The sequence below is a fragment of the Heptranchias perlo genome, unplaced genomic scaffold (assembly GCF_035084215.1).
Source record: "Heptranchias perlo isolate sHepPer1 unplaced genomic scaffold, sHepPer1.hap1 HAP1_SCAFFOLD_133, whole genome shotgun sequence".
NCBI lineage: Eukaryota > Metazoa > Chordata > Chondrichthyes > Hexanchiformes > Hexanchidae > Heptranchias > Heptranchias perlo.
In genome coordinates, this window is record NW_027138569.1 from 485,808 (window position 1) to 506,858 (window position 21,051).

A 21,051-nucleotide genomic window follows, 5' to 3' on the forward strand; every position below is an offset into this window, starting at 1 on the left:
ACCAGAGCGGGGATATAAACAGCGCGGAGAGAGTGAGACCAGAGCGGAGATATAAACAGCGCGGAGAGAGCGAGAGTCCAGTCGGTGAGCGGCGGGAGAGAGCGAGACCAGAGCGGGGATATAAACAGTGCGGAGAGAGCGAGACCAGAGCGGGGATATGAACAGCGCGGAGAGAGCGAGACCAGAGCGGGGATATCAACAGCGCGGAGAGAGTGAGACCAGAGCGGGGATATACACAGCGCGGAGAGAGCGAGACCAGAGCGGGGATATACACAGCGCGGAGAGAGCGAGACCAGAGCTTACTCTGAGAGCGAGACTCTGAGACCAGCGGCAGTTCGGGGTGACGTCACCAGTCAGAAAGTGACGCGGCACAGGGGAGGCAGCTGATTGGTGAGTAGGTTCAGGTGAGCATTTCTACCATTTTACTGCAAGTAAAGTAATAAGAAAGGGAAGATCTGCAGGTTTTATAGCAGGTAGTGTTTTTTTTTAGTGAACCTAGGTCCCTAGTATAGTTAACATTTTCTAATTTCAACGTAATTTAAAAGGGGTAACTCAGCTAAGGCAAGTCATGGCAGCAGACCTCGCACCCGTGATATGCTCCTCCTGCAAGATGTGGGAAGTCATGGACACTACCAGTGTCCCTGCCGACCATGTGTGCGGGAAGTGTGTCCACCTGCAGCTACTGACCGATCGTATCTCGGAGCTGGAGCTGCGGGTGGACTCACTGTGGAGCATCCGCGATGCAGAGAAACTCGTGGATAGCACGTTTAGCGAGTTGGTCACACCGCAGGTAAAGGGTATACAGGCAGGAAGTGAATGGGTGACCACCAGGAAGAGTAAGAGATGCAGGCAGGTAGTGCAGGGGTCCCCTGTGTCCATCCCCCTCTCAAACAGATATGCCACTTTGGATGCTGTTGGGGGGGATGACTTATCAGGGGAAGGCAGCAACAGCCAACTTCCTGGCACCACGGGTAGCTCTGCTGCACAGGCTGGGAGGAAAAAGAGTGGCAGAGCTATAGTGATAGGGGACTCAATTGTAAGGGGAATAGACAGGTGTTTCTGCGGCCGCAACCGAGACTCCAGAATGGTGTGTTGCCTCCCTGGTGCAAGGATCAAGGATGTCTCGGAGCGGCTACAGAACATTTTGGAGGGAGAGGGCGAACAACCAGCTGTCGTGGTGCACATAGGCACCAACGATATAGGTAAACAAGTGGATGAGGTCCTAAAAGCAGAATATAGGGAGTTAGGAGGTAAATTAAAAAATAGGACCTCAAAGGTAGTAATCTCAGGATTGCTGCCAGTGCCACGTGCTAGTCAGAGTAGAAATAGGAGGATATTTCAAATGAATACGTGGCTAGAGGAATGGTGCAAGGGGGAGGGATTCAAATTCCTGGGACACTGGAAACGGTTCTGGGGGAGGTGGGACCAGTACAAACCGGACGGTCTGCACCTGGGCAGGGCCGGGACCGCTGTCCTAGGAGGAGTGTTTGCTAGTGCTGTTGGGGAGGGTTTAAACTAAAGTGGCAGGGGGTTGGGAACCTGAGCAGGGAGAGAGAGGAAAGCGTAACAGGAAGGGACAGAAGGTATGGAGTAATAGGTAAAGTGTTAAAAAAGGAAAAAGCAGGAACTAAGCGTCACAAAACAGATTTGAAAGTTCTTTATCTGAATGCACGTAGCATTCGTAATAAAATGGACGAGTTAACGGCACAAATAACTACGTATGGGTATGATCTTGTGGCCATTACAGAAACATGGCTGCAGGGTGACAACGACTGGGAATTAAATATGCCAGGGTATTTAACAATCAGGAAGGACAGGCAGGAAGGAAGGGGAGGTGGGGTGGCTATGTTAATAAAGGAAGGAATCACTGTAATACAGAGAAATGATATTGGGACAAAGCATCAAGATAATGAAACAGTTTGGGTGGAGATAAGGAATAATAAGGGATAAAAAACATTAGTGGGCGTAGTATATAGGCCTCCTAATAGTTGCAACTCTGCTGGAAGAAGTATTAATCAGGAGATAGTCGGGGCATGTAATAAGGGAACAGCCATAATTATGGGGGATTTTAATTATCATATTAACTGGACAAATCAAATTGGGCAGAGCAGCCTTGAGGACGAGTTCATTGAGTGCATCAGGGATGGATTTCTTGAGCAGTATGTAACTGATCCTACAAGGGGGCAGGCAACCTTGGACCTGGTCCTGTGTAATGAGTCAGGATTAATTAATAATGTCCTAGTTAAGGATCCCCTTGGAACGAGCGACCACAACATGGTTGAATTCCATATCCAATTAGAGGGTGAGAAGGTTGATTCTCAAACAAGCGTACTGAGCTTGAATAAAGGAGACTATGATGGTATGAGAGCGGAATTGATTAAAGTGGACTGGGAAAATAGATTAAAGGGTAAGACGGTACATGAGCAGTGGTGTTCATTTAGGGAGTTATTTTACAACTTTCAAAATAAATATATTCCACTGAGGAAAAAAGGGTGTAAAAGAAATGACAGCCATCCGTGGCTAAGTAAAGAAATCAAGGATAGTATCCGACTAAAAACAAGGACATATAAGGTAGCCAAACTTAGTGGGAGGATAGAAGATTGGGAATTCTTCAAAAGACAGCAAAAAGTAACTAAAGGATTGATTAAGAAAGGGAAGTTAGATTATGAAAAGAAATTAGCAAAAAATATAAAAACAGATAGCAAGAGTTTCTATAGTTATATAAAAAGAAAAAGGGTGGCTAAGGCAAACATAGGTCCCTTAGAGGATGAGACCGGGAAATTAATGGTGGGAAACATGGAGATGGCAAAAATGCTGAACAAATATTTTGTTTCAGTCTTTACAGTAGAGGACACTAAGAATATCCCAACACTGGACAAACAGGGGGCTCTAGGGGGGGAGGTGCTAAATACGATTAAAATCACTCAAGAGATGGTACTCAGTAAAATAATGGGACTCAAGGCGGATAAATCCCCTGGACCTGATGGCTTCCATCCTAGGGTCTTGAGGGAAGTGGCAGTAGGGATTGTGGATGCTTTGGTGATAGTTTTCCAAAATTCCCTGGACTCAGGAGAGGTCCCGGCAGATTGGAAAACTGCTAATGTGACACCGTTATTTAAAAAGGGTAGTAGGCAGAAGGCTGGAAATTATAGGCCAGTTAGCTTAACATCTGTGGTGGGTAAAATTTTGGAGTCTATTATTAAGGAGACAGTAACGGAACATTTAGATAAGCATAATTTAATAGGACAAAGTCAGCATGGCTTTATGAAGGGGAAGTCATGTCTGACAAATTTGCTTGAGTTCTTCGAGGATATAGGGGAACCAGTGGACGTAGTGTATTTAGACTTCCAGAAGGCATTCGACAAGGTGCCACATAAAAGATTATTACTTAAGATAAAAAATCACGGGATTGGGGGTAATATTCTGGCATGGGTGGAGGATTGGTTATCGAACAGGAAGCAGAGAGTTGGGATAAATGGTTCATTTTCGGACTGGCAACCAGTAACCAGTGGTGTTCCACATGGGTCGGTGCTGGGTCCCCAACTCTTTACAATCTATATTAACGATTTGGAGGAGGGGACCGAGTGCAACATATCAAAATTTGCAGATGATACAAAGATGGGAGGGAAAGTAGAGAGTGAGGAGGACATAAAAAACCTGCAAGGGGATATAGACAGGCTGGGTGAGTGGGCGGAGATTTGGCAGATGCAATATAATATTGGAAAATGTGAGGTTATGCACTTTGCCAGGAAAAATCAGAGAGCAAGTTATTTTCTTAATGGCGAGAGACTGGAAAGTACTGCAGTACAAAGGGATCTGGGGGTCCTAGTGCAAGAAAATCAAAAAGTTGGTATGCAGGTGCAGCAGGTGATCAAGAAAGCCAATGGAATGTTGGCTTTTATTGCTAGGGGGATAGAATATAAAAACAAGGAGGTATTGCTGCAGTTATATAAGGTATTGGTGAGACCGCACCTGAATACTGCATACAGTTTTGGTCTCCATACTTAAGAAAAGACATACTTGCTCTCGAGGCAGTACAAAGAAGGTTCACTCGGTTAATCCCGGGGATGAGGGGGCGGACATATGAGGAGAGGTTGAGTAGATTGGGACTCTACTCATTGGAGTTCAGAAGAATGAGAGGCGATCTTATTGAAACATATAAGATTGTGAAGGGTCTTGATCGGGTGGATGCAGTAAGGATGTTCCCAAAGATGGGTGAAACTAGAACTAGGGGGCATAATCTTAGAATAAGGGGCTGCTCTTTCAAAACTGAGATGAGGAGAAACTTCTTCACTCAGAGGGTGGTGGGTCTGTTGAATTTGCTGCCCCAGGAAGATGTGGAAGCTACATCATTAGATAAATTTAAAACAGAAATAGACAGTTTCCTAGAAGTAAAGGGAATAAGGGGTTATGGCGAGCGGGCAGGAAATTGGACATGAAGCTGAGTTCGGATCGGTCAATGCCCTGTGGGTGGCGGAGAGGGCCCAGGGGCTATGTGGCCGGGTCCTGCTCCGACTTCTTGTGTTCTTTAGATTTGTGGTTGGGATCAGATCAGCCATGATCTTATTGAATGGCGGAGCAGGCTCGAGGGGCCGATTGGCCTACTCCTGCTCCAATTTCTTATGTTCTTATGTTCTTATGTTCCCCCTGCCCTTCCCCCGGACTCAATGCCGATCTCTGAGCCCATCTGCGGACACGGTCGCGAAGCGATGAGCTGCTGTAACGAGGCTGCTCTTTGCTCCCTTCCCCCGGGGGCCGTGATCTCTCCATTCCCGCCTGTTTTAAACCATCTTCTTCCGCTCACTGAGGGAATGGCGCCCACAGGCCGGGCTGGGGGAGGGCAGCGCGCATGCGCTCTTCTGCTCACCACCAACCAGCGCTGGGGGCGGGGCTTAGTCACGCATGCGCAGATATCTGGTTTAATTCCCAATCAAGAAATCGATGGAAACTTTCCCCAATTGGAATTTTTCTGAGTCTGAGCAAAGGAAGTGGGTCTGGGGGAAAGGTCAGAGGGAATGGGGTCCACAGGCAGTGCAGGAACAGGCACCAGAATGGGAAACAGATGGGATTCCACCAGTGCCTCACGCTGGAATCCAGACTGACTTTCCAATCTCCAACTATGAAACTAGATGTTTCCATCCCTGCTGTTTCTCTCGGGATCTTATGATGGGAAAGAGTCTTTCAGAGATAAAGTGGGCGGCTGTGGAATGAGCCAATGGGTACTGTTCATTCTTGGACCCTTTACTGATAAAGTAACGCCTCACCCCGAAACTGGAGGGAGGATTTCTCAAACCAATCCTGGGGAAACACGCGAGGAAAGTTGGAGTCGGTGTATTTTCTGGCGCCATGTAGTATTAATATCTGACAGCAACAGATCCAGATTAATCTAATCAGAGTAAAACTCTCGATCACTGGACCTAATAGCGAACGGATCTGATCTGCAAAACCGAATATAGTACAACAGGCAAGAGAGGGTTAAATTCGGCCCACATTGTTTTTGCTACTCTCTCCACTGTCCCTGAGTGAGGGATTAATAGTGTGTTCGTCTCTGGTATATCAGTGAGAGATACGAATGCATCTTCTCTCTCTCCATTGGGATTTTCTGGATAAAACGCAACTTTGCAGGTCAGTCTGGAACTGATACTGTGGCACTGTGCCTCTCCGCTCGCTCTGTCACCGTATCTGTCTTTCTTTCTCTCTCACGCTCTGATGCTGTATATGAAGGTTGGATACAGCTATTGAGGTTGATATGAACACACTGATAGGAAGTGTAAGACTGACAGTGTGTGTGTGTGTCTCTCTCTCTATTGCTGGGCATGAAGGTGGGATGGAGAGAATGGGGTGTTCGGGCCTCACTGTAACTGGGGATGTGTTCGGCTCCAGTCCCAGTTCATGGTCATTTTCTTTTCACAGATTCAGGCCGAGAGTCACTGTGAGACGGTAACACTGACGCAGAAACTCCGCGTCATAACTCAAACCCAAACACATGAGATTCTCCAAATCAGCTGGAATAATGTGTTTGTAAAATGCTGAACCCGTCTGGGAGGGGATGTGTGGGGAGATAGAATCGGGTGTGGGACTGAAATGGAAGGAGGCGGTTTGACTTGTTATCGAAGGGACTGTATTCAGGCAGGAATATTACTGACTTTTCATTGTAACGGGGCTTATTTAAAAGCTCCGGGTTTCTGGGAATCCTTGAATATGAAGGCCGAGTCTGTAAGGGTTTGTGCCGAGCGCTGTGTTTCGGTTCTATTATCGATAAACAGTTTGAAATTGGCGGGTGGAGAAAGCTGGAGGTGGAGATGGAAGATCAGAGGCCGCTCTCTGTTCTGTCCATCAATCTGTGTCCTCCCCTCTCGCCCTCTCTATTTGATCCCCATATGGAACCAACGCAGGGAGGTGGACTCGAAACACGGTTTAATAGTCAACAAGGAGAAAGGCGAGTAATATTTCTAATCTCCTGGACACCAGGCCGTTCACTGTTATTTGTTTCTGTACAGAGTTACATTTCAGTGATTCCCCAGTGAGTTTGATGCGTTATGTCCATAATCCAACAAAATAGAACAGAAACGGAGCGAAGCGCTGAATCCCGCAGATGTAGAAAGGTTAGTCGAGCAGTTCTGGTGATGTTTTACGAGCCCAGCCTGGCAAGTAGTTTAAATAAATACAAGAAATCTGGTGATGTGTGGACTGGGGGCCATAACTTACCGTTTAAAGTGACGGAATGTGGTCAGTGACCCGACTCCTGTCCCATTAATACCTCATCTCGTCCACAACGAGAATAAAGCAGGTCAAAGCAACACTGGTAGCATGATAGGGAGGGGCCGGAATTAAATGTTCTAAATTGGGGGAAGGCCGATTTTAATAGGATAAGGCAGGATCTGGCCAAAATGGACTGGGATCAGCTGCTTGTCGGAAAATCCGCATCGGAGCAATGGGAGTCTTTCAGAAGGGAGATTGAGACCATACAATGGCAACATGTTCCCCAAAAAGGTCAAGGGTGGTTCCAAGAACTCCAAGGAACCTTGGATGTCAGGGGATATACGAGAATGGATTAGGAAAAAAAGTAGGGCTTTTGGCAGATACAAAGGGCCAAAGACGGAGGAAGCCCTAGAGGAGCACAAAAAGTGCAGGGGTATAATTAAAAAAGAAATTAGGAGATCAAGGAGGGGCCATGAAATAACAATGGCGAGCAAAATAAAGGAAAATCCTAAGATGTTTTACAAGTATATTAAGGTTAAGAGGAAGATTAGGGAAAAAATAGGGCCCATTAGGGACAAAAATGGCAATCTGTGTGTGGAGCCGGCAGAGGTAGGAGGGGTTCTAAATGAATTTTTTGCATCTGTTTTCACTATAGAGAAGGACGATGTAGACATAGAAATACGGCAGGGGGACTGTGATATACTCGAACATATTAACATCGAGCGGGAGGAGGTATTGGCGGTTTAGCAGGCCTAAAAATGGATAAATCCCCAGGCCCGGACGAAATGTATCCCAGTCTACTGTGTGAGGCAAAGGAGGAGATTGCGGGGGCTCTAACACATATATTTAGAACCTCTCTGGCCACAGGGGATGTGCCAGAGGACTGGAGAAACGCTAATGTAGTACCATTATTCAAGAAGGAGAGTAGGGAAAAACCGGGGAACGACAGGCCAGTGAGCCTAACATCAGTGGTACGAAAATTATTGGAAAAAATTCTGAAGGACAAAATTAGTCTCCACTTGGAGAAGCAAGGATTAATCAGGGATAGTCAACAAGGCTTTGTCAAGGGAAGATCATGTCTGACTAATTTGATTGAATTTTTTGAGGCGGTGAATAGGCGTGTGGATGAGGGTAACGCAGTGGATGTGGTATACATGGATTTCAGAAAGGCCTTCGATAAAGTCCCCCACAGGAGACTGGTCAAGAAGGTACGAGCCCATGGAATCCAGGGTGCCTTGGCACTTTGGATACAAAACTGGCTTAGTGGCTGAAGGCAGAGGGTGATGGTCGAAGGTTGTTTTTGTGACTGGAAGCCTGTGGCCAGTGGTGTACCACAGGGATCGGTGCTGGATCCCTTGCTGTTTGTGGTCTACATTAATGATTTGGATATAAATGTAAAAGGTATGATCAGTAAGTTCGCTGATGATACAAAAATTGGTAGGGTGTTAAATAGCGAGGAGGATAGCCTCAGTCTGCAGGACGATATAGATGGGTTGGTCAGATGGGCGGAACAGTGGCAAATGGAATTTAACTCGGAAAAGTGCGAGGTGATGCACTTTGGAGGGACTAACAAGGCAAGGGAATACACAATGAATGGGAGGACCATAGGCAAGACTGAGGGTCAGAGGGATCTTGGTGTGCAAGTTCACAGATCCCTGAAGGCGGCGGAACAGGTAGATAAGGTGGTAACGAAGGCATTTGGGATACTTGCCTTTATTAGCCGAGGCATAGAATATAAGAGCAAGGAGGTTATGATGGAGCTGTATAAAACACTGGTTAGGCCACAGCTGGAGTACTGTGTGCAGTTCTGGTCGCCACACTACAGGAAGGATGTGATCGCTTTGGAGAGGGTGCAGATGAGATTCACCAGGATGTTACCAGGGCTGGAGCGCTTCGGCTATGAAGAGAGACTGGGAAGATTGGGTTTGTTTTCCTTGGAGCAGAGGAGGCTGAGGGGGGACATGATTGAGGTGTATAAAATTATGAGGGGCACAGATAGGATGGATACTAAGGAGCTTTTTCCCTTCGTTGAGGGTTCTATAACAAGGGGACATAGATTCAAGGTAAAAGGCGGAAGGTTTAGAGGGGATTTGAGAAAGAACTTTTTCACCCAGAGGGTCGTTGGAGTCTGGAACTCACTGCCTGAAAGGGTTGTGGCGGCAGGAACCCTCACAGCATTCAAGAAGCATTTGGACGAGCACTTGAAATGCCATAGCATACAAGGCTACGGACCAAATGCTGGAATATGGGATTAGAGTGGACAGGGCTTGATGGCCGGCGCGGACATGATGGGCCGAAGGGCCTCGATCCGTGCCGTATAACTCTATGACTCTATGACTATGATATCAGCGTCTCCCTTCAGACAGTAACCAGCCCTTTCACAGATACAGTGGGTGGCTCTGAAAAGAGCCTTTACATCGAGTTACATCGAAACTACGGCAGCGAAACAGGCCATTCGGCCCAATTGGTCTATGCCGGCGTTAACGCTGCTCACGCGCCTCCTCCTTCCTTACTTCATCTAACCCTATCGGCGTATCCTTCTATTCCTTTCTCCCTCATTCGCTGATCTATCTTCCCCTTAAATGCATCTATGCTATTCGCCTCAGCTATCCTAAGAAACCCTATTATTATATTAAAAACCTCTATCAGGTCATCCCTCAGCCTCCTCTTTACGAGTGAAACGAGACCCAGTCTGCTCAGCCTTTCCTGATAAGAATATCCTCTCATTTCTGGTATCATCATTGTGAATCTTTATTGCATTTTCTCCAATGGCCCTATATCTATAATATGGAGACCAGAACTGTTCGCACTATTCCAAATGTGGTCTAAACAAGATTCCATTCACGTTTAACATAACTTCTTAGCTTTTCAATTCTATCCCTCTCGAATTGAATCCTAGTGTTTGATTTGCCTTTTTATGAACAGAGTCGCTACTTTCAGTAATTTGTTCATCTGCACCACGAGATCCCTTTGCTCCTCTATCCCGTTTAGACTCTTATTATCCAAGCAGTATGTGATCTCCTTATTCTTCATTCTGCAAGTTTATTAATGTCCACTTGTCTTTTGACACATTCTTCCTTTGTATTAAATACATCCCCCAATTTGATGCCATTGGCAAATTTCGAAATTGTACTTCCGATTCCCGAATCCAAATCATTATTGTAAATTGTGAAGAACAATGATCCCAACACCGATCCCTGTGGAACTCCACTTCCCACCTTTTGGCAATCTGAGTAACTACCCTTAACCTCTATTCTCGGTTTTCTGTTTTGTAGCCAGCTTACAATCCATTCTGCCGCCTCTCCCCTGACTCCACCTGCTCTAAACTTACCCATGAGTCTACAATGCGGTACCTTATCGAAGGCCTTCGGAAAATCCAAATATATCACATCTACTACATGAACCTTGTCTTGCTTTCTGTTCCTTCTTCAAATGATTTAATAAGTTTGTTCCTGTCCTTGCCCTGTTATTAGGTTAAATCTTGGCCTCTTTACTTGCTCTTGATGCTCCCAGCACTTTTCTTCGGTAGCAGCACGGCCTGGATATTAGGCAGCACCCCGCCCTGAGCGATGGTCACCCCTCCCAGGAGCTTGTTGAGCTCCTCGTCGTTGCGGATGGCCAGCTGCAGGTGTCTGGGGATGATGCGGGTCTTCTTGTTGTCCCGGGCCGCGTTGCGGGCCAGCTCGAGGATTTCAGCCGTCAGATACTCGAGCACAGCAGCCAGATAGACCGGGGCTCCGGCACCCACACGTTCAGCGTAGTTCCCCTTTCGCAGGTGCCTGTGAACACGGCCCACAGGGAACTGCAGTCCGGCCCGGGATGAGCGAGACTTGGCGTTGGTCCGAGCTTTACCGCCGGATTTTCCTCTTCCAGACATTTCCACAATCTCACAAAGAATGAAGGAATCCTCCCGAACTCGCCCTTCTTATACCTTCTGGAGGAGTCGAGTGGGTTCACTTGTGATGGGTCTCTCTGAGTGTTCAGACTGCCCCCTCATCCTCACTGATATTCTATCTTTCAACTGCTGTAATATTGTCCTTTAGCAATATTGCTACTCCTCCTCCTTTCCCTATTTCCCTGTCCTTTCTAAAGATTTTATAGACTTGAATATTAAGCTGCCATTGGTGCCCAGTTGGTAGTCAGGTCTCCGTTATGATTTAATGAATTTATTTAACTTTACTCAATGGCTGATGTGAGCTGCGGCATAGTGTATTTCCAGCTGATTCAATATTGCAGGGATCGACCATCTCTTCAGTCCGATATTAGGTGAAGAATTGCTGGCTGTTGTGTAATTTCCATTAATTTGGGATTGGCGACATCTACTGGACGGAAACGGGAACTGCAACAGAGCGAGAAAGGATCCGTCAGAAAGCAGTTTTAATGAAGAACAAAATGCAACAGCCGAGAGTGTGTTCAGGATTTGATGGTTGGAACTATCTTTTTGATTGTTATTTTCAGCGATGATGGTATAGTGGTGAGCATAGCTGCCTTCCAAGCAGTTGAGCCGGGTTTGATCCTCGGCTCATCGCAATTCAATGTTCACATTAATATGCTTTCTTCAGAAACTCTAAGTTTGGAGCCGAATTTGTTGCAGTTCAGCTGGATTTTGTTCCCCAAACATAAACGTGTAGATTTCGAGTGAAATGTTTTCAACGATGATTTATTTTCCCGATGGAAGGAATAGTGGAAAAACATACTGGAAATAGTGAGCTACCGAGGGTCAAATGAGAGTGAGGAAGGCAAATGAAATGTTATTCTTTATTGCAAGGGTGTTGGAATATATGAGTAAGGAGGACTTGCTGCAATTTTACTATGAGGAGATATTGTGTAAAACTGGCCAATATTCGCTGGAGTTTAGAAGAAAGAGAGGTGATCGCATCGAAATGTATACAATTCTTAGACGGCTTCACAGTGTAGATGCTGAGAGGCTGATTCCCCTGGCTGGAAAGTCAAGAACGAGAGGTCATCGTCTCATGGTGAGGGGTCGGCCATTTAGGACCGACATGAGGACAAAAGTATTCATTTAATCTTCGGAATTCTCTCACCCAGAGGACTTTGGACGCTCAGTCGTTGAATATATTCAAGTCTGAGATCGATCGAGTTTTGGATTTTAGGAGAATCAAGGGATATGGGAATCGGGCGGGAAAGTGGAGTTCAGGTCGAAGATCAGCCATGGTCTGATTGAATGGCGGAACAGGCTCGAGGGGCCGTCTGGCCTACTCCTGCTCCTATTTGTTCTGTTCTAATGTAGAGAACCTTATATCCCAGTGTGCTGACGAAACTAAGTTAGGTGGAACAGTAAGCATTATAGATGGGAGTAGAAAGTTGCAAAGGGACATTGATAGATTAAGTGAGTGGGCAAGACAGTGGCAGATGGAGTTCAACGTGGGAAAGTGTGAGGTCATCCACTTTGGACCTTAAAAAGATAGATCAGTGTATTTTCTAAATGGCAAGAAGCTGAGAACTGTGTGGGAGGAGAGAGATTTAAGGGTCCAAGTACAGAATTGACTAAAAATATACGGTAACATGGAGATTAAATTTTGATCTTTATCTCAAGGGAACTGGAATAAAAAGGAGTGGAAGTTTTGTCACAGTTATACAGAGCTCTGGTTAGACCTCATTTCAAGTACTGTGTTCAGTTCTGGGCACCGCACTCTCTATAATGGCTTGGAGTGAGAAGGGGTTTTTCTCTTTGTGATTCAATGTAATGGGAGAGTATAGGAAAGGTTTTGGTCTTTTAGGATTTTTTCCAGCGACAGTGAATGAGAAGGGCTTTTGTCCATTGGGATTCCGTCTGCGTGCTCTTGCGTTTACTGGCGAGACGTGTATGTTGCCAAATTGCTTTGTGTTTAAATTTGTGCCCCCTCGTTTGAACCCTAAAAAGAAAAGAATAAATGTAATGGAACATGGAAAGGAAATTCGTCAGATATCAGGTTATCAGCGGAGCTTATAGGGCAGGTAACTTCTCGGCAGAGAATGCTGAGCCCGATTGGCAATATCAGCTCACTGCCAACAATACAAACCCAGGAAAATCAAATGAAGCATAACTGGACACCAAATATGAAAAGGGCAAACATTTATTTCATAAAGAGATGAACTGTCACAGGCAATTTTGTAGTCAGAACTTGTGATTGCGTGACATTGATTGGTTGTATGTTGGACTGAAGTTTGCAATCACGTTTTCATTCGGTAATTTCCGTTGGACAGATGACAGGCAGTCATTTCATTCTGTGGAGCGGTGGCCTTGTTCCAGTGGAATAGTCTTCCTGTTATGTTTAGTGTTTCCGAACATCAACCAGGACGCGCTCTTCCTCGACGCCAAAGCCACGGTGAGTGGCGCTGGTCTGGGCCCAGTATCAAGGGGAAAGGAGTCAGGGGCGGCTTAATCATTAAACTTTAATTCCAAAAAATTGATCATTTTGTAAAACGAAAAAGAAGTTCAGAAACACAGTTATCAAACCCATCTACATCTGATAATGACAAAAGCATTTGTAAATACGTCATCTGCAACAGAAAGTTCAAGTAATGACGGACATACTTCTGCCATGTCGACCTGGTCTGAACTATCTTCTCAGAAAAAAAGCAAATCTTGGAAGGCGCAGTATAGTGAGGCTTTTTTGAAATGTGGTTTCATCAATTGTGCAAACGCCAACCAAGATCCACAGTCCCAATATGTTATTTGTAGCGAAGTGCTTGTAAACGGGAGTTTAAAACCTTCAAAATTAAATGGACATTTAGAAACTAAACATGCGGAACTCGTTGATCACCCGCTTGAATATTTTCAAAGGATGCAACGGGGATTAAAGTTATCAGCACAATTTCTTAGTCGGTCAACTGCTCTGAATGATAAGGCACAACTGGTGTCATATTTGGTCGCAAAAGAGGAAATGGCCCTTACAGTTGCCGAAAAACAATATTTTTCCACCGTCTCTGGATATGGTGCGAACAATCTTCGACGAGAAGCCTGCTGAAAAATTGAGAAACATTCCTCTCAGTGATAACACAATGTCTCGGCGAATATGTTCTATTGCTGAGGATTTAGAAGCCAAGCTTATTACTCGGTTACAGTCAGCCGGGGATTTACTATCCAACTTGACGAGAGTGCTGATATTTCAAATTGTGTAACACTGTTAGTTTATGTGAGATATGTCGGGCAAGATGTCTTTATAGAAGCTTTGCTGTGTTGTCTAACTTTACCAACAAATACAGGAGCACGGATATTCGAAGCACTGCATGACTGTGTGGATGGAAAATACAAATTGGACTGGGTTAATTGTAAAGAATTCCAAGTGATGGAGCAACAAATATGACAGGTAGAAATAGCGGAATTGTGAGAAGAATACCTGAGGCAGCTGATCATGATGTTTGGAATCACTGTTTCATTCACCAGGAAGCTTTGCCGTCCAAGGGTAATCCCCCTGATCTTATGGCATTACTGAAGGAAGTAGTGAAAATTGTTAGTTTCATTAATGGAAGCTCACTGCAGTGCAGGCTTTTGGAAGTGTTATGATCAGAAATGGGAGCTGAGCTTACTCATGTACTGTTTCACACTGAATTACGATGGCTGTCACGGGGCAGAGTGCTTACAAGGGTTTACGACCTCAGGAAAGAGATTCACATTTTTCTGGTAGAGAAACAGTCCAACATGACAAATTTGTTTTACGATGACAGTTGGTTAATGATGTTGTCATACCTGGCTGACAGGTTCTCAATTTTAAACGAACTGAATTTGAAGTTAAAAGGAAGAGGCAATGATTTGTTTCGAAATTGCGAACAGATACAAGCTTTCAAAAAGTCATTAGAACTGTGGAAAGCCCGACTGAAAATTAATCACCCGAGCTAGTCCATGTTCCCAACAATGTTACAACACATTGAGGAGAACAGCATCAAAGAAGAAAAAGGAAATAAAATGAATTTTTTGGGAGATCGAATCGGGCCAGGACCTACTCCGTTAATGGTAGGGCGTTGGGGAGAGTTATAGAACAAAGAGATCTAGGAGTACAGGTTCATAGCTCCTTGAAAGTGGAGTCACAGGTGGATAGGGTGGTGAAGAAGGCATTCAGCTTGCTTGGTTTCATTGGTCAGAACATTGAATACAGGAGTTGAGATGTCTTGTTGAAGTTGTACAAGACATTAGTTAGGCCACACTTGGAATACTGTGTACAGTTCTGGTCACCCTATTATAGAAAGGATATTATTAAACAAGAAAGAGTGCAGAAAAGATTTACTAGGATGCTGCCGGGACTTGAATGTTTGACTGAAAGGGAGAGGTTAGATAGAATCATAGAATCATAGAATCATAGAAGTTACAACATGGAAACAGGCCCTTCGGCCCAACATGTCCATGTCGCCCAGTTTATACCACTAAGCTAGTCCCAATTGCCTGCACTTGGCCCATATCCCTCGATACCCATCTTACCCATGTAACTGTCCAAATGCTTTTTAAAAGACAAAATTGTACCCGCCTCTACTACTGCGTCTGGCAGCTCGTTCCAGACACTCACCACCCTTTCAGTGAAAAAATTGCCCCTCTGGACCCTTTTGTATCTCTCCCCTCTCACCTTAAATCTATGCCCCCTCGTTATAGACTCCCCTACCTTTGGGAAAAGATTTTGACTATCGACCTTATCTATGCCCCTCATTATTTTATAGAATTCTATAAGATCACCCCTTAACCTCCTACTCTCCAGGGAAAAAAGTCCCAGTCTGTCTAACCTCTCCCTGTAAGTCAAACCTTCAAGTCCCGGTAGCATCCTAGTAAATCTTTTCTGCACTCTTTCTAGTTTAATAATATCCTTTCTATAATATGGTGACCAGAACTGTACACAGTACTCCAAGTGTGGCCTCACCAATGCCATGGTCTTCAAAAGGGAACTCGATCAGTACTTGAATGGGAAAATTTGCAGGGCTACGAGGAAAGAGCGGCGGAGTGGGACTAGCTAGAGTGTTCTTGCATAGATCCAACACGGGATCGATGGACCGAATGGCCTCCTTCCGTGCTGTAACATTTCTATGATTCCATGAATCTATGAAATCAGAATCCTTCTTGACAGACAAAGTCTGAAGGGAGGACTCACTGGTTGCAGTGAGCGACACCAGACTCTTTCCCTGTTTCCACAATGAATGTCGCTCCCTTTATTTTGGAAAAGTAAAGTGGTATTCACATTCCGGCAGGGTTCAGTTGATTTCTGAGCGATCATTAAAGGATTCTGCAGCGTTGCCTCCGTTAATAGCAACAACTCTAAGCCGCGTTTCGGATGCAGCAACAAACCCATCAGTTTCTCGCTGTTCTCCAGCTCCCGGAGTGAGTGAGGCCACGACAGCATCAACATTCAGGTCGCATCTCCGGACTCTCTTGCTACAATCAACCGCTGCCGATGGAAAGCACCGAATCCTTTCTCAGACCGCGCGTTGCTGCCCCTCCCCAGGAAACAATATTCCACGGCCCGAACAAACCTCCCCATTCAGCGAGCACAGGCACAGGACAATCCGGGGAGCGGGTATCCTGGTCACTCGGTCTCCCTCCAGGATTTCCGGACAACCAGAGAGTTTTCCCATGTCAGGATGGCCGAGCGGTCTAAGGCGCTGCGTTCAGGTCGCAGTCTCTCCTAGAAGCGTGGGTTCGAATCCTACTTCTGACAGTTAGTCCTTTACACGCACGGAACTCTTTTTTGTTCTTCAGGCTGGCGTTGATTTTTACAAGGGGTTTTGATAGAGTTCAGAAGGAGAAATTGTTTCGATTAGCAGGAAGGTCGGTAACCAGAGGAAACAGATTTAAGATAATTGGCCAAAGAACTAGATAGGGAAGATGGGGAGAAATTCCGTTTACGCAGCGAGCTGTTTTGATCTGGAATGCACTGCACGGAAGGGTGGAGGAAGCAGATGCAATTATGACTTTAAAAAAGGGAATTGGATAAATACTGGAAGGGCAAAAAAATTGCAGGGCTATTGTGAAAGAGCAGGTGATTGGGACCAATTGGATAACCGACAAAGAGCCGAAACCGCCATGATAGGCCGAATGGCCAACTCCTGTGTTTCAAGTTTCAATGAACGCTGAGCTTTAAAACTTCCTGCCAACAAAAGATGGCACCTTTGCCGAAAGCATTCCCGCTCACCCCAAGGACTGTTAGAATCATAGATTCACAGAATGGTTACAGCACGGAAGGAGACCAGTCGGCCCGTCGAGTCCGTGTTGACTCTCTGGAAAAACAATCCAGCTGGTCCCACTCCCCAGCTCTATGCCCGTAGCCCTGACATTTTTTCCCTTCATGTACTTCTCCATTTCCCTTTTGAAAGCCACGATTGAATCTGCCTTCACCACCCCTCAGGAGTTGTGATCATTCCTGATTACGAACATTCTCTGTTTAAAAAGTTTTTTTCTCATGTCGTCTTGGTTCTTTTGCCACTCACCTTAAATCTATGTCCCTGGTCCTTGACCGCTTCCCCAATGGGAACAGTTTCTCTCTGTCGACTCTGTCCAGACCCTTCATGATTTTGAACACCTCGATCAAATCTCCTCTCAACATTGTCTGCTCGAAGGAGAACAACCCGAGCTTCTCCAGTCTCTGGACGGAACTGCAGTCCCTCATCCCTCGAACCATTCTAGTAAACATCTTCTGTACCTTCTCTAAGGCCTTCACATCTTTCCTAAAGTGCGGTGTACAGAACTGCACACAATACTCCAGTTGTGGCCGAACTAGTGTTTTATAAAGGTTCATCATAACCTCCTTGCATTTGAACTCTATGCCTCTATTTATAAAGCCCAGGATCCTGTATGATTTCTTAACCGCTTCCTCAACCTGCCCTGCCATCTTCAACGATCTGTGCACATATACCCCCAGATCTCACTGTCCGGTGAAATGCATGTAAGTTTGACCGCCCACATTTAACAAAAACTTTTGCAACATTAGTGATTCAATTAATATTGAACTTTCTTTCTCCCTCCTCCCATCCCCTGCAAGGTGCTGACTGTTGCTGAGGGACGGTTTCCACAAAGGCAGAATGCCTCTTTGGCAATTTACCCCAAGGGCCTGATCTCCTGTGTCAGAAAAGAGACTCGGTGTTAGCACCTGACGCACCTTCCACCAGGGGGCACTGCTGACCAGGAGTGATACAGCGATGGAGGGAGAGAGAGAGGGAGACAGAGAGAGAGAGACAGTTCGAGGGAGACAGACAGAGACAGAGCGAGAGAAGAAGATAGAGCCAGAGGGAAAGAAACAGACAGAGAGACAGACAAGGGGAGAGAGAGAGGGAGAGCAAGACATAGAGACATAGAGAGATAGTGAGAAGGACAGACAGGAGCGGAAGATCGAGCGTGAGGAAGACACAGAAAGGGAAAGATAAAAACACACACACATACAGAGTCAAGAGAGACAGGGAGAGATTGAGAGACAGAGAGAGAGACAGTCAGGGGTAGAGATAGATTGAGAGACAAAGGGAGAGAGACAGAGAGCGATAGACCGTAGAGGGTGAGAGAGGGAGAGAACGAGAAAGGAAAGGCAGAGAGAGAGAGAGGGAGAGAAGGAAACACACGCAGAGAGTGACAGAGACAGAGAGAGATAGCGAGAAAGAGAAAGATAAGAGTGGGAGACAGATTGAGATACAGAGCGAGAATGAAAGAGAAAGTAAAGACAGAGAGAATAAAGACAGAGAGAGAGAGAGAGTGTGGAGGGAAAGAGCGATAAAGCAGACACAGAAAGACAGAAAGAGAGGGACAGAGAAAGATTTGAGGCGGAGGTAAGATTAACGAAGTAAAATCAAGACCGTGAGATAATGACAGGGAGAGACAGAAATCGAAGAGAGATAGAGAGGGTGGAGAGAGAGGAAGAGATACAGAAAAGAAGGGGGAAAGGGAGACAAGATGGAGGGACAGAGGGATAATGAGAGAGTGAGAGATAGAGACAGAGATAAGAGGGAGAGAGAGAGGGCACAGAAGAAGAAGAAAAGAGGCGGAGACAATAGGGAGATAGCGAGATAGAAAGAAAAAGAGAGAGAGATAAAAAGTGTTGAAGGGAGAGAGACGGGGCAGAGAGAGGGACAAAGAAAGTGAAAAAGGGTGAGAGAGAAAAAAAGACAAAGGGAGACAGACTGAGAGACATAAAAGGGTGTGCTGTCAGTCTCGGATCATTCTGTGTCAGTTTAAAAGGGTTGTGCTGTCAGTCTCGGATCATTCTGTGCCAGTTTAAAAGGGATGTGCTGTCAGTCTCGGATCATTCTGTGTCTATTTAAAAGGGGGTGTGCTGTCAGTTCCGGATCATTCTGTCTCTGTTTAAAGGGGGTGTGCTGTCAGTCCCGGATCATTCTGTGTCTGTTTAAAGGGGGTGTGCTGTCAGTCCAGGATCATTCTGTGCCTGTTTAAAAGGGTTGTGCTGTCGGTCCCGGGTCATTCTGTGTCTGTTTAAAAGGGGTGTGCTGTCAGTCTCGGATCATTCTTTGTCAGTTTAAAAGGGGTGTGCTGTCAGTCTCGGATCATTCTTAGTCAGTTTAAAAGGGGTGTGCTGTCAGTCTCGGATCATTCTGTGTCTGTTTAAAGGGGGTGTGCTGTCAGTCCACGATCATTCTGTCTCTGTTTAAAAGGGTTGTGCTGTCGGTCCCGGGTCATTCTGTGTCTGTTTAAAAGGTATCTGCTGTCAGTCCCGGGTCATTCTGCGTCTATCTAAAAGGGACGTGCTGTCAGTCCCGGATCATTCTGTGTCTGTTTAAAAGGGTTGTGCTGTCAGTGCCTGATCATTCTGTGTCTGTTCAAAAAGGGATGTGCTGTCAGTCCCTGATCATTCTGTGTCTGTTTAAAAGGGATGTGCTGTCAGTCCCTGATCATTCTGTGTCTGTTTAAAAGGGTTGTGCTGTCAGTCCCTGATCATTCTGTGTCTGTTTAAAAGGGATGTGCTGTCAGTCCCGGATCATTCTGTGTCTGTTTAAAAGGGATGTGCTGCAAGTCCCGGATCATTCTGTGTCTGTTTAAAAGGTATCTGCTGTCAGTCCCGGGTCATTCTGCGTCTATTTAAAAGGTATGCGCTGTCAGTCTCGTATCATTCTGTGTCTGTGTCTGTTTCAAAGGGGTGTGATTTCAGGCCATTGGACTCAAATTCCTTTGGGCTTTCCCCGGGCAGATTCTAACGCTCCTCGCAGCTGATCTTTTCAGTTATTCGAAACCTGATATCTTTCTTTCATCCTTTCACTTTGGATATGACTGGCCCCGAAACTGCTCAGAATTCTCTCCAATTCATTTTAGTAATAAGTTAGTGGCCGCGAGGCGGAATGGATAAGGCATTTGCTTTAGATGCGTGTTGTGCTATGATCAGGAGATTGCAGTTTTGAGTCCTGCTGTGGCAGTTTCACAAACTGGGCGTTACATGTTCCGAATGTGTTCTACACACGATCATTTCTAACTCAGAGTCTTCAGTCTGTCCGGCATTCGTACATCCCGTGGCGAGAGAGGATCTCCTACGGAAGTCGACTTGCAGAAGATGAATCTACATTGTCGAATATTTAATCCCTCAAAATAACAAAACCAAGCAGAAGGAGGGAATTACAGAGAATGTACAGCGCAGCAACAGGCCGATCGGTCCAAAAGTTCCATGCCGGTGTTTATGCTCCACACGAGCCTCTTCCCACCCTACTTCACTTCACGCTATCATCATATCTTTATATTCCTTTCTCCGACTTGTACTCATCTAATTTCCCCTTAAATCCATCTCTGCTATTCGCCTGAACAACTCCTTCTGCTAACAAGCTCTACATTTTAACCACTCGCTGGGTAAAGAAGTTTCTCCTAAATTCCCTATTGGATTTATTGCTGAATTCATTCATCCCAGTTTTGGTCTCCGCCACAACTGGAAAAATCTTCTCTATGTCTACCCTATAGAACCCCTTCATAATAATAATGATCTATATAAGTTCACATCTCAGACTTCTTTTTTTCTGGAAAAACGCACCTCAGCCTGTTCAATCTTTCCTGATAGTTATAACCTCTCAGTTCTGATATCTTCATTGTAAATCTTGTTTGAACGTTTTCCAGTACCTCTCTCTGCTTTTTGTAATATGGGGACAAGAACTGTGCACAGTACTCGAAGTGGGTTCTAACCAAAGTTCGATATAAATTAAACATAAACTCTCTGCTTTTGAAATCTACTCGTCTCGAAATTAACCCCAGTGCTTTGTTGGCACTTTCTATGGCCTTGTTGACCTGCATTCAGCTGCCTCGGCCCTAAGCTCTCTGCCTCTCCACCTCTCTCTCTTCCCTTTACGACGATCCTAAAAACCTTCCCCTTTGTCCATGCATTCGGTCACCTGATGTAAGATCTCCTTATGTGTCTCGGTGTCAAATGTTGTGTCATTGTGCTCCTGTGA

At 45.5% G+C, this 21,051-nt stretch overlaps 1 non-coding gene across 1 annotated transcript; it reads left to right on the forward strand.

The window, feature by feature from the left end:
- Positions 1-16,260: 16,260 nt before the first annotated feature.
- trnal-cag (transfer RNA leucine (anticodon CAG)) lies at positions 16,261-16,343 on the forward strand. The gene has a single exon. It is a non-coding gene; the product is annotated as a tRNA-Leu (tRNA).
- The last annotated feature ends 4,708 nt before the right edge of the window (positions 16,344-21,051 follow it).